The following is a 12,306-nucleotide window of genomic DNA, read 5'->3' on the forward strand; positions in this document are numbered from 1 at the left end:
ATTGGAAAAGTATCTTTTGACATATGCTTATATGACTTGGGAGCTAGCATCAATCTGATGCCTTTGTCAATTTTTAAGCAGTTGGACTTACCTGATCCCAAACCGACTTATATGACCTTGCAGTTGGCAGACCGTTCTATTACATATCCATGAGATATTGTGGAGGATGTCTTGGTCAAGGTTGATAAACTCATCTTCCCTGCCGATTTCGTCATTCTTGATTTCGAGGAGGACAAGAAGATTCCCATAATCTTAGGGAGACCTTTCTTGGCGACTGGCCGAACCTTGATAGATGTGCAGAAGGGTGAGCTCACAATGCGAGTTCTGGATCAGGATGTTACTTTTAATGTGTTCAATTCTATGCAATTTCCTACTAATAATGATGATTGCTTAAAGGTGGAGTTGGTCGATTCGGTGGTCACATCGGAACTTGATCAATTGCTAAGGTCTGATGCCTTAGAGAAAGCCTTGTTGGGGAATTCAGATAGTGAAGATGATGAAGGTGAAGAACAATTGCAATATTTAAATGCTTCTCCCTGGAAAAGGAAAATAGATATGCCTTTTGAATCTCTTAGAATGGAGGAATTGAACAAAGCTCCTAAACTGTGGCGCCCTCCAAACCCGGGTCAGAAGTTTGGGGTCCACACACACACCTTAATTATAACCTGCTTATAACAATAATAAAGATAATAATAATATATGCAATGACCCTATTTACCAACCACCACGGACCGCAACAGGTTAAAGTATGCACACAAGCCAAACACACTAATATATTACAAACCGTTCAAATCCCAACTATTTCAAATTCAAACTGAGTATTAAACATTATTACAAACTTTTACAAACTTAAATTATTCCAAAAGAAGCCTACTAGCTCAGCTTTCTCAACCTGAACCCCTAGCTCTCGCGCTGGACTGGGGATCCTCTTTACCAACTGGTTCCTTCTTAACTGGAAAGAATATAAACAACATCGCACAAATGAGCTAACTAGCTCAGCAAGTCACAATGACAAAACTGAGAATAATGATCATCAGGTGAATATGGTTATGATATCAAGTGAACAATGGATTATGATTTAGAATTGGATATTATACTTTTAATTTAAAACCAAGGTTAGGCTGCTGATCAGTCACGCACTAACCCCGAGCAAGGCACACATCATTGCTCTAACTACTAGATCCAAGGCACACATTGGCCTAACTTGACCATAATATGGTCTGACCACGAATCTGGTCCACAATTTTATAAAAACAATCCAATTCTAACATAATAACAGAATATGCAATAATAAACAATAACCGAAATCATTAACAATAATAAATGTTTAACAATGAAAGGGTTTCAATCTTTGTAAGGATCAACAAGGTACTTTTAAAGCTTGAATGCTGGGTAATGAAAGAATTGGATAACAAAGGAAACAACATTTCAGGGTTTCAAGGATTTGGTCTTTCAAAGCATAAGATATCATGGATTGAGTATATAATAATTCAGTTCAGTGTCTGGTATTTAGTTTGTATGTATTTGTGGAGTAGTATCGTAGATTTGTGGTTCGTGTTTGGGTATACAATAATCAATGGCTTAGAAAGAATATGGTTCATAGCTCAAGAACAATAACTGAAATCAGGATTTAGGTTTCCGTGCTTCAAAGCACTTGCAATGTCAACAAGACTATCAAGAATTACAATATCTCGAGAAAGTTCAGAACACTTGCCTGATATCAGCTTACTATCCTGCACTTGCTTTCAATCACAATCGTCTTACTCCTCAACTACCTATTTCCCTTTCCTACGCCTTGCCTCTTCTGCTCACATATCATAAGCATCTATCAATCATCAACTCACAGGATTCTATTCAACACATACTTCTATCTATCCTTCGTTTTACCCAAATCCGATTAACGGATTGAAATCTATGCAATAACCAAGTAAACACCGAATATATAGACCGATAGTCAAACAACAGGTCACGTATAACACATAATACATCACGTAATCAATGACATATCATCTATAAAGAAGTCTCGGGTCATAAATATGCTTTCGGGTATTTAAAATGATTTTTAAAACATTTTTCGGAATTAAAATGGGTCGTTGGATCAATTTCGGGTTAATAAACAGGGTTCGGTTGGCCCATTCTGGCTCCGAAATAATTTTAGAATAATTATCGAGCCTTGGAAATAATTTAGAATAATATTTTAAAGCTCGAAACTATTTTTCAGAATTTTTAAATCATTTTTAAATAATTAAATCTAATTAAATAACTAATTAAAATCAATTAATAATTAATTATATCAATTAATCAATTAATTTTCGAATTAATTGACTAATTAATCAATTAAAAATTAACTGAAATTAATTAACTAATTAATTCAGATTTATATGTGAATTAAAAATAATTTTCGGAATTAAAATAATAATTTTTAGAATTTTCAGAAATTAAAAACGAATTTTTATAATAAAAATAAATAGGAAATATGATTTTTAAACATTTTATAAACAGGAATCCTAAATTTGCAAAGTCTGGAAACTTCAGGGACCTAAATGCATCGTTTTCAAAAGTTGGGGTACTAAAATGTAATTTTACACCCCGCCGCCGGAAAATAGTCGGGTTCGCCGGAGAACACGATTCCGACCTCCTCACCTTACCACAAGCTCCAGATCACATCTACACAACATCAGGAACACAACCATGCAATCAATTCATCCTAACAATCCCTGAGTTGGCCGAAATTTGGCCGTGAAGTTTTCCAGTTTCCGGCGAACAACGGAAAACTTCAAAACACAACTCCCTTCTCTACAGACCTCGTTGGTTCATGAAACTTATACGACTAGATTGCAAATTTCACAGAGAACACAACCCACTATAACACAACACCAATCTATCACAGAATAAGAAACCCCCAAATTTCAATTAAGAACATTCATACGGGTTATAAACCCTAATTTTGAAATTCAAAAATTAAACTCAAATTTGAACATGTTATTGAACTCCAAATCAGACGTATGACATATGAAAATCATCAGGAAAACAAGCTCTACAACATGCAATCATCAAATCATACAAACAATCATCCGAACAAAAATTCATATTTTTAATAAAATAAATTCGAAAATAAATAAATTTTTAGAAAAATACCCTTGATTTCTGCAGTGAAATAAAGCTCAGAATCTGATAGAACACCTCAAATCCTTCATTTTGGTTACTCAAGCTTTAAAAACAGAGATCGGTAACGCCTTCGTTTTGCTGTTTGATTCTTAGAACAGTTTATGTAATTAGGGTTTTTCTCTGAAAATTATATAATTAACTATCTGCAAATGATTTTGATACGAAATAAAATACGGTAAAAGGCTATTTATAATTACGGAAAATTTGTATCCCGTTGGATCATTCCGGATATAAAACAGTACGTTTATCTGTAAAAACTGATCGAAACGGTATCGGTTTTCGGGATAATTATCCAAATCAGTACAATTTGTAGTGCGGTCTTGGTCTCAGCGCCTGGTTACACGTATTACAAAGTGATAATTGGGATAGTTTAATAAAAAGCTCCCGTTTATCGAAAATACGGGTTTTATTGATTTACCGAAACAAATATTGTATCGAAAATGTTGCGTCGGGACCCGCGCAGGACAAACCGTAAGCCGGATCGAAAAAGTCGAAACATGAAAAATGCTCGGAATATTACAATTAGGTTAAGAAGGAGTTCTCGGAAGAGTTTCGGGTTCCAAAAACGTAACAACGGTTGACGTCGGTTGGTTCCCGTTTTTTATAAAATAGATTTTAATTACCCGGAAAAAGATTTTAGAAATTTCATATGATTCTTATAAATCCATAAATCAACATAAAAATAATTAGGAAGATATGACAATTATCTATATTTTATTTTGGACATATAAAAATTAAAATACTCAATTAATATTATTTTTGAATATTCAAGTACAGATAACACTTAACAATTAACTCACAGAATAGATACTGGGCACACATAATAATATCAAAAATAATTACACGATATATCCCGGATATTACATCATTCCCCTCTTAAAAGGATTTTGTCCTCAGAATCTCCTAAGAAAACAAATGAGAGTATTTTTCTCTCATATCATTTTCTAACTCCCAGGTTGACTCTTCAACCTTTGGGTTTCTCCACAATACTCTTACTAACTTTACCACTTTATTTCTCAATACTTTCTCTCTTGCCTCTAGAATCTCTATCGAACTCTCTACATATGGTAAATCTGCCTGAAGCTCTATTGGCTCATATTCTATTACATGCCTGGAGTCTGGATTATATTTCTTGAGCATCGATACATGAAAAACATTGTGAATGTGCTCCATGTACGGAGGTAACGCCAATTCGTAAGCTACTTTGCCAACGCGCTTTAGGATCTCAAAAGGTCCGACATATCTTGGGCTTAGCTTCCCTTTCTTTCCAAACCTCGTTAGTCCTTTCCATGGTGATACTTTCAGTAATACCAAGCTTCCTTCTTCAAATTCCATGTCTTTCCTTGATTGGTCTGCATATTTCCTCTGACGATTTTGAGCGGCTATTAATCTTTTCTGGATAAGTTCAACAACTTCCTTTGTCTGCTGTACCAGTTCAGGTCCAAGTATCTTGCGTTCTCCTACTTCGTCCCAATATATGGGAGATCTACATTTGCGTCCATAAAGGGCTTCATAGGGTGGCATTCCAATGCTGGCATGATAACTGTTGTTGTAAGCAAACTCTATCAGAGGTAAATGTTCGTCCCAACTTCCTTTGAAATTAATAGCACAAACACGTAACATATCCTCGATTGTCTGGATCGTTCTTTCACTTTGGCCATCCGTTTGGGGGTGATAAGTTGTACTCATATTCAGTCTTGTTCCCAAACATTCTTGAAAACTCTTCCAGAATCTTGAATTAAACCTTGGATCTCGATCATATACGATAGACACTGGAACTCTATGACGAACTACAATTTCTTTTAGGTATATATGGACCAACTTGTCGAGCGAAAATCTTTCATTTATAGGCAGAAAATGAGCTGACTTGGTAAGTCTATCCACTATAACCCAAATGGCATCATGATTAACCCTTGTCCTTGGTAATCCAACTATGAAATCCAGGTAATATGTTCCCACTTCCACTCTGGAATCTCCAATGGTTGTAGCAATCCGCTTGGTCTTTGATGCTCTGCTTTAACTCTCTGACAGGTATAACATTTGCTAACCCATTCCGTAATTTCCCTCTTCATATCTGGCCACCAATAATTTTTCTTTAAATCTCTGTACATTTTGGTACTCCCTGGATGGATGGAGTATCTTGAACTATGTGCTTCTTGTAAAATTTCATTCTTTAACTCCGTCACTGGTGGAATCCAGATTCTAGATGAAAATCTCAAAATGCCTTGATCATCCTTCTGCGTGCATAATTCTTCACCTACCAAACGATTTATATCTTGATCCATTACATCTTTCTGACATTTTTTTATTTTCTCCAACAACTCTGGCTGGAAAGTCATACTGTACACTTTCGCTTCCTCAGGTTCGCAAACTCTAATTTCCAATTCCAATTTCTGAAATTCCTTATATATATCTTCAGGTACTGATAACTCATTTAACTTTTCCTTCCGACTTAATGCGTCTGCCACCACGTTCGCCTTACCGGGATGATAATTAATCGAGCAATCATAATCCTTGATCAATTCTAACCATCTCCTTTGCCTCATATTAAGTTCCTTCTGGGTAAATATATATTTCAAACTTTTGTGATCCGTGAAAATCTCACATTTTTCTCCATACAAATAATGTCTCCAAATCTTCAAAGCAAAAACTATAGCTGCTAGCTCCAAGTCATGAGTAGGATACTTTTGTTCGTGTGGTTTCAATTGCCTTGACGCATACGCAATCACCTTGTCGTGCTGCATAAGAACACATCCTAATCCTTTGTAGGAAGCATCGCTATAAATTACGAAATTCCCTTGATCGTCTGGAAGTGACAAAATAGGTGTTGTGATTAATCTCCGCTTCAATTCCTGAAAACTTTCTTCGCACTTGTCATTCCATATAAACTTTTCATTCTTTCGTGTAAGCTTTGTTAATGGTGTGGCAATCCTTGAGGAATTCTGAACGAATCGTCGATAATATCCTGCCAATCCCAAGAAACTTATTACCTCAGTGGGTGTTCTCGGTCTCTCCCAATTCGTAATTGCTTCGATCTTTTCCGGGTCCACTTTGATCCCTTCGTTACTGACTATGTGTCCTAAGAACTAAACTTCTTGTAGCCAAAACTCACACTTCGACAATTTAGCATATAACTTCTTTTTCCTTAAAATCTCCAAAGTTGTCCTTAAATGTTCCGCATGATCCTCCTCCGTCTTTGAATAGATCAAAATATCGTCTATAAATACTATAACGAACTTGTCCAAATATTCCTTGAAAATTCTGTTCATCAGGTCCATAAACGCTGCTGGGGCATTGGTCAATCCAAAAGACATCACTAAAAACTCGTAATGTCCATACCTTGTTCTGAAAGCTGTCTTTGGTATATCTTCTGGTTTGATCTTCAGTTGATGATATCCCGATCTTAAATCGATCTTGGAGAAATACTTGGCTCCCTTCAATTGGTCAAACAAATCATCAATTCTGGGTAACGGATACTTATTCTTGATTGTCAACTTGTTGAGCTCCCTATAGTCGATGCACAGTCTCATGCTTCCATCTTTCTTCTTGACAAATAATACCGGGGCTCCCCACGGGGATACGCTGGGTCTGATTACTCCTTTCTCTAACAATTCCTGCAATTGCTTTGCTAGCTCTTTCATCTCAACAGGCGCCATTCTGTACGGGGCTTTGGATACTGGTTCTGTTCCAGGTGCTAAGTCGATCGCAAATTCAATTTCTCTATCTGTAGGAAGTCCTGGCAATTCGTCGGGAAATACGTCTGGAAATTCATTCACTACTGGGATATCTTCAAGTTTGCTGGCTCCTGACTTTTGTCAATTACGTATGCTACGAAATGCTCGCATCCTTGCCGTAGTAACTTCTTGGCTTGAATCATTGTTAAGAACTTCTTTACTTGTTTCTGACCTTTGAACGTTACTATTCTTTCGTCTGGCGTTTTCACCATTACTTTCTTATTTCGACAATCTATCTGAGCATCATGCTTAGATAACCAATTCATCCCTAATATCACATCAAATTCTCCTAACTTAAATGGTATCAAATCTACACAAAACTTACTACCAAAAATCTCAATCTCACAATTTCTACAAACTTGGTTCACAGTTACACCTTCTTGATTTGCTAATTCCACAGTCATTATTTCATTTAAGCACTCAACTGGACAGTTTAATTTACTAACAAAATCTTGTGAAACAAACGATCGAGTTGCTCCCGAGTCTATTAACACTTTGGCACATAAAGAATTCACATTAAGCGTACCTGCCACGACATCCGTATCCTGGATAGCATCCTTCACTGACATGTCGAAAACTCTAGCCCTTGGAGTCTCATTTACTGCTGGGGTAGATCCCATAATTCTCAATGCATTACTAACTGGGGCTGGTGTCTTGCAATCCCTGGCCATATGTCCTGGCTTCCCACATTTAAAGCATATAAATCAATGACTGGAACTTTCACTGTTGGATTCCGGATAGGTTGATCTTTATTTGCTGGCTCTCTTGCTGGCTGATTTCGGCACTCCCTCGAGTAGTGCACTTTCTGGTTGCATTTAAAACATACCACATTCAACTTGTTACAAACTCCTCCATGCTTCTTTCCACATACTTGACAATCTGGAAAAGTTAATCTCAACTGATTCGGCTGATTCACATTAGCTGGACGATTGCCCTGGCCTCCGTCTCCTGCATTTTGTCTCTTGAAATTAAAATTTCTCCCTGGCTGAAACTTGCCCTTCTTAAAATTTGGAACTTCCCTGTTTGTGACTGACCCTCATTCCCTCAACTTTTCTTTTCTTGCTTTCCTTTTCTTTCTGGAACATCTCACTCTCTGTCTCTGCGATCATAGCTTTCTGTACAACCCCGGCATAGGTATCCAATTCAAAAATAGCTACCTTCCCCCTGATCCATGGCTTCAAGCCTTGCTGGAATCTCTTAGCTTTCTTTCTATTAGTATCAACATACGACGGCACATACCTTGATAATTCCTCAAACTTCCCCTCATAATCTGTTACCGACATATTCCCTTGCTTTAACTCTAAAAACTTCAGCTCCATTTGATCCTGAACAAACTGAGGAAAATACTTTTCTAAAAACAATTCCTTAAACCTTTCCCAACTAATATATATGTGCCTTCCAATGTCTTCACCATTTCCCACCAATAGGTGGCCTCATTCTTCAGATAGTAACTTGCAAACTCAACCTTATGTTCCTCTTTCACTTTCACTAAGGCAAATGCCTTTTCTATTTCCTTTAACCAAACATTTGCTTCAATTGGCTCTAAGGAACCCTTGAATTCTGGTGGGTTTATTGCCTGAAAAGTTTTGAAAGTTACCTAGGGATTGGTCTGTCTTGTTGTTGTTGTGCCAGGTGAACTGTTTGTTGGGCCAAGATTTGAAGAATCTGGGCTATTGCTGGGTCCATGGGTCCTGGGTTCACATTCTGGGTTGTATCATCTTGGTTATTATTGTTGTTGTTTTCTTCATTCTGGGTGTTGGTGCGGGTATTTCTTCTAGGAGGCATTCTCTGTAAAGAATCAATCAACTTATTTAGCTTTTGAATCAATCTTTACATAAAAGAATAGTTTTGCAAAACAGAAATATTTCTTTTTGAAAACAGTTGTGACTAATAAATTACATGCTTCTTTACAGAATATAAACAGTTATGAAAAACAGGGCACATGGTATCACAGGGTATACTGGTGTAATAAATAAGGTAAAGTAAAACATGTGCGATAAAGTAATGACAGTGTTGGAAAGGAAAAAGGTACTGATATATATAGATCAAAAGTTTTAGGGTAGTACAAGCGTAAAGACGCTTCGAAAGTAAAAGCAAAAGGGTACCATAACCTACTCACTAGTCAGCATCGCTAGTCTATAAATACAACTCAAAAGTCTTCTAATACACACTACACACTACTGTCCATACTACATAATCATAACAACACTGCTCAGCATCTCTATCTCAGAATCTCTGGCTCATGGCAAATCTGGACCTCCTATCTCCTCAAGCTCCTCTAGAATCCACCTTAGCCCACTCCACTAGGAAATCAGGGGTGATGTCCTCATGTAGTAGCCTCAGCAATCCTCACAGCAGCTGCTCTACGAAACGCCTGGAGCCTCTCCCTAAGTCGCCCTCTCACCACTCCCCATCTCTCTGGTACGCATTGATATGCAATAACTCCTGGATCTGACCCTGTAGGAATCGCTGCTCCATAAGGCAAGCCTCAAACTGATGATATGGACAGGATAGGAAGAGAACTGGAAAGGTACTCCTGTGACTGAATGACTAGTAAAGCCTGAATCAGCAGGTGGGGGTCCTCTGACAGGTGGCCTCATGCCTGGAGGTGGAATAGCCTGCAATGGTACGGGCTGCAACACCGGTGGAGGTAGAATAGCCAATGCTGGTGGAATAACAGGACGTGGATCCGATGCTGGTGCTCCAACTGAAGGCTCTGAGTGATCAGCTGATACGGGAATAAAAGAGTCGGCCATCTCTGCTATCTGAAATCATATCGTAATATAAGAATCTCGTACCATAACGCAATTTACACTAATACCTATATACCGAAACACTCAACCTCTCAACGTTCTATCATCCTATGCCTTACTTCTAATCCTAACCCTCTACCCATTCCCGTTAACCTAGGCTTGTGTCAGTGACTTATAACCTGTAGCTCTGATACCAAACCTGTGGCGCCCTCCAAACCCGGGTCAGAAGTTTGGGGTCCACACACACCTTAATTATAACCTGCTTATAACAATAATAAAGATACTAATAATATATGCAATGTCCCTACTTACCAACCACCACGGACCGCAACAGGTTAAAGTATGCACACAAGCCAAACACACTAATATATTACAAACCGTTCAAATCCCAACTATTTCAAATTCAAACTGAGTATTAAACATTATTACAAACTTTTACAAACTTAAATTATTCCAAAAGAAGCCTACTAGCTCAGCTTTCTCAACCTGAACCCCTAGCTCTCGCGCTGGACTGGGGATCCTCTTTACCAACTGGTTCCTTTTTAACTGGAAAGAATATAAACAACATCGCACAAATGAGCTAACTAGCTCAGCAAGTCACAATGACAAAACTGAGAATAATGATCATCAGGTGAATATGTTATGATATCAAGTGAACAATGGATTATGATTTAGAATTGGATATTATACTTTTAATTTAAAAACCAAGGTTAGGCTGCTGATCAGTCACGCACTAACCCGAGCAAGGCACACAGCATTGCTCTAACTACTGGATCCAAGGCACACATTGGCCTAACTTGACCATTATATGGTCTGACCACGAATCTGGTCCACAATTTTATAAAAACAATCCAATTCTAACATAATAACAGAATATGCAATAATAAACAATAACCGAAATCATTAACAACAATAAATGTTTAACAATGAAAGGGTTTCAATCCTTGTAAGGATCAACAAGGTACTTTCAAAGCTTGAATGCTGGGTAATGAAAGAATTGGATAACAAAGGAAACAACGTTTCAGGGTTTCAAGGATTTGGTCTTTCAAAGCATAAGATATCATGGATTGAGTATATAATAATTCAGTTCAGTGTCTGGTATTTAGTTTGTATGTATTTGTGGAGTAGTATCGTAGATTTGTGGTTCGTGTTTGGGTATACAATAATCAATGGCTTAGAAAGAATATGGTTCATAGCTCAAGAACAATAACTGAAATCAGGATTTAGGTTTCCGTGCTTCAAAGCACTTGCAATGTCAACAAGACTATCAAGAATTACAATATCTCGAGAAAGTTCAGAACACTTGCCTGATATTAGCTTACTATCCTGCACTTGCTTTCAATCACAATCGTCTTACTCCTCAACTACCTGTTTCCCTTTCCTACGCCTTGCCTCTTCTGCTCACATATCATAAGCATCTATCAATCATCAACTCACAGGATTCTATTCAACACATACTTCTATCTACCCTTCGTTTTACCCAAATCCGATTAACGGATTGAAATCTATGCAATAACCAAGTAAACACCGAATATATAGACCGATAGTCAAACAACAGGTCACGTATAACACATAATACATCACGTAATCAATGACATATCATCTATAAAGAAGTCTCGGGTCATAAATATGCTTTCGGGTATTTAAAATGATTTTTAAAACATTTTTCGGAATTAAAACGGGTCGTTGGATCAATTTCGGGTTAATAAACAGGGTTCGGTTGGCCCATTCTGGCTCCGAAATAATTTTAGAATAATTATCGAGCCTTGGAAATAATTTAGAATAATATTTTAAAGCTCGAAACTATTTTTCAGAATTTTTAAATCATTTTTAAATAATTAAATCTAATTAAATAACTAATTAAAATCAATTAATAATTAATTAAATCAATTAATCAATTAATTTTCGAATTAATTGACCAATTAATCAATTAAAATTAACTGAAATTAATTAACTAATTAATTCAGATTTATTTGTGAATTAAAAATAATTTTCGGAATTAAAATAATAATTTTTAGAATTTTCAGAAATTAAAAATGAATTTTTATAATAAAAATAAATAGGAAATATGATTTTTAAACATTTTATAAACAGGAATCCTAAATTTGCAAAGTCTGGAAACTCAGGGACCTAACTGCATCGTTTTCAAAAGTTGGGGTACAAACTGTAATTTTCCGTCGCCGGAAAACAGTCGGGTTCGCCGGAGAACACGTTCCGGCTCCTCACCACCACAGCTCCAGATCACATCTACACAACATCAGGAACACAACCATGCAATCAATTCATCCTAACAATCCCTGAGTTGGCCGGAATTTGGCCGTGAAGTTTTCCAGTTTCCGGCGAACATCGGAAAACTTCAAAACACAACTCCCTTCTCTACAGACCTCGTTGGTTCATGAAACTTATACGACTAGATTGCAAATTTCACAGAGAACACAACCCACTATAAACAACATCAATCTATCACAGAATAAGAAACCCCCAAATTTCAATTAAGAACATTCATACGGGTTATAAACCCTAATTTTGAAATTCGAAAATTAAACTCAAATTTGAACATGTTATTGAACTCCAAATCAGACGTATGACATATGAAAATCATCAGGAAAACAAGCTCTACAACATGCAATCATCAAATCATACAAACAATC

Source organism: Apium graveolens, chromosome 10 (genome assembly GCF_009905375.1).
Source record: "Apium graveolens cultivar Ventura chromosome 10, ASM990537v1, whole genome shotgun sequence".
NCBI classification, from domain to species: Eukaryota; Viridiplantae; Streptophyta; class Magnoliopsida; order Apiales; family Apiaceae; genus Apium; species Apium graveolens.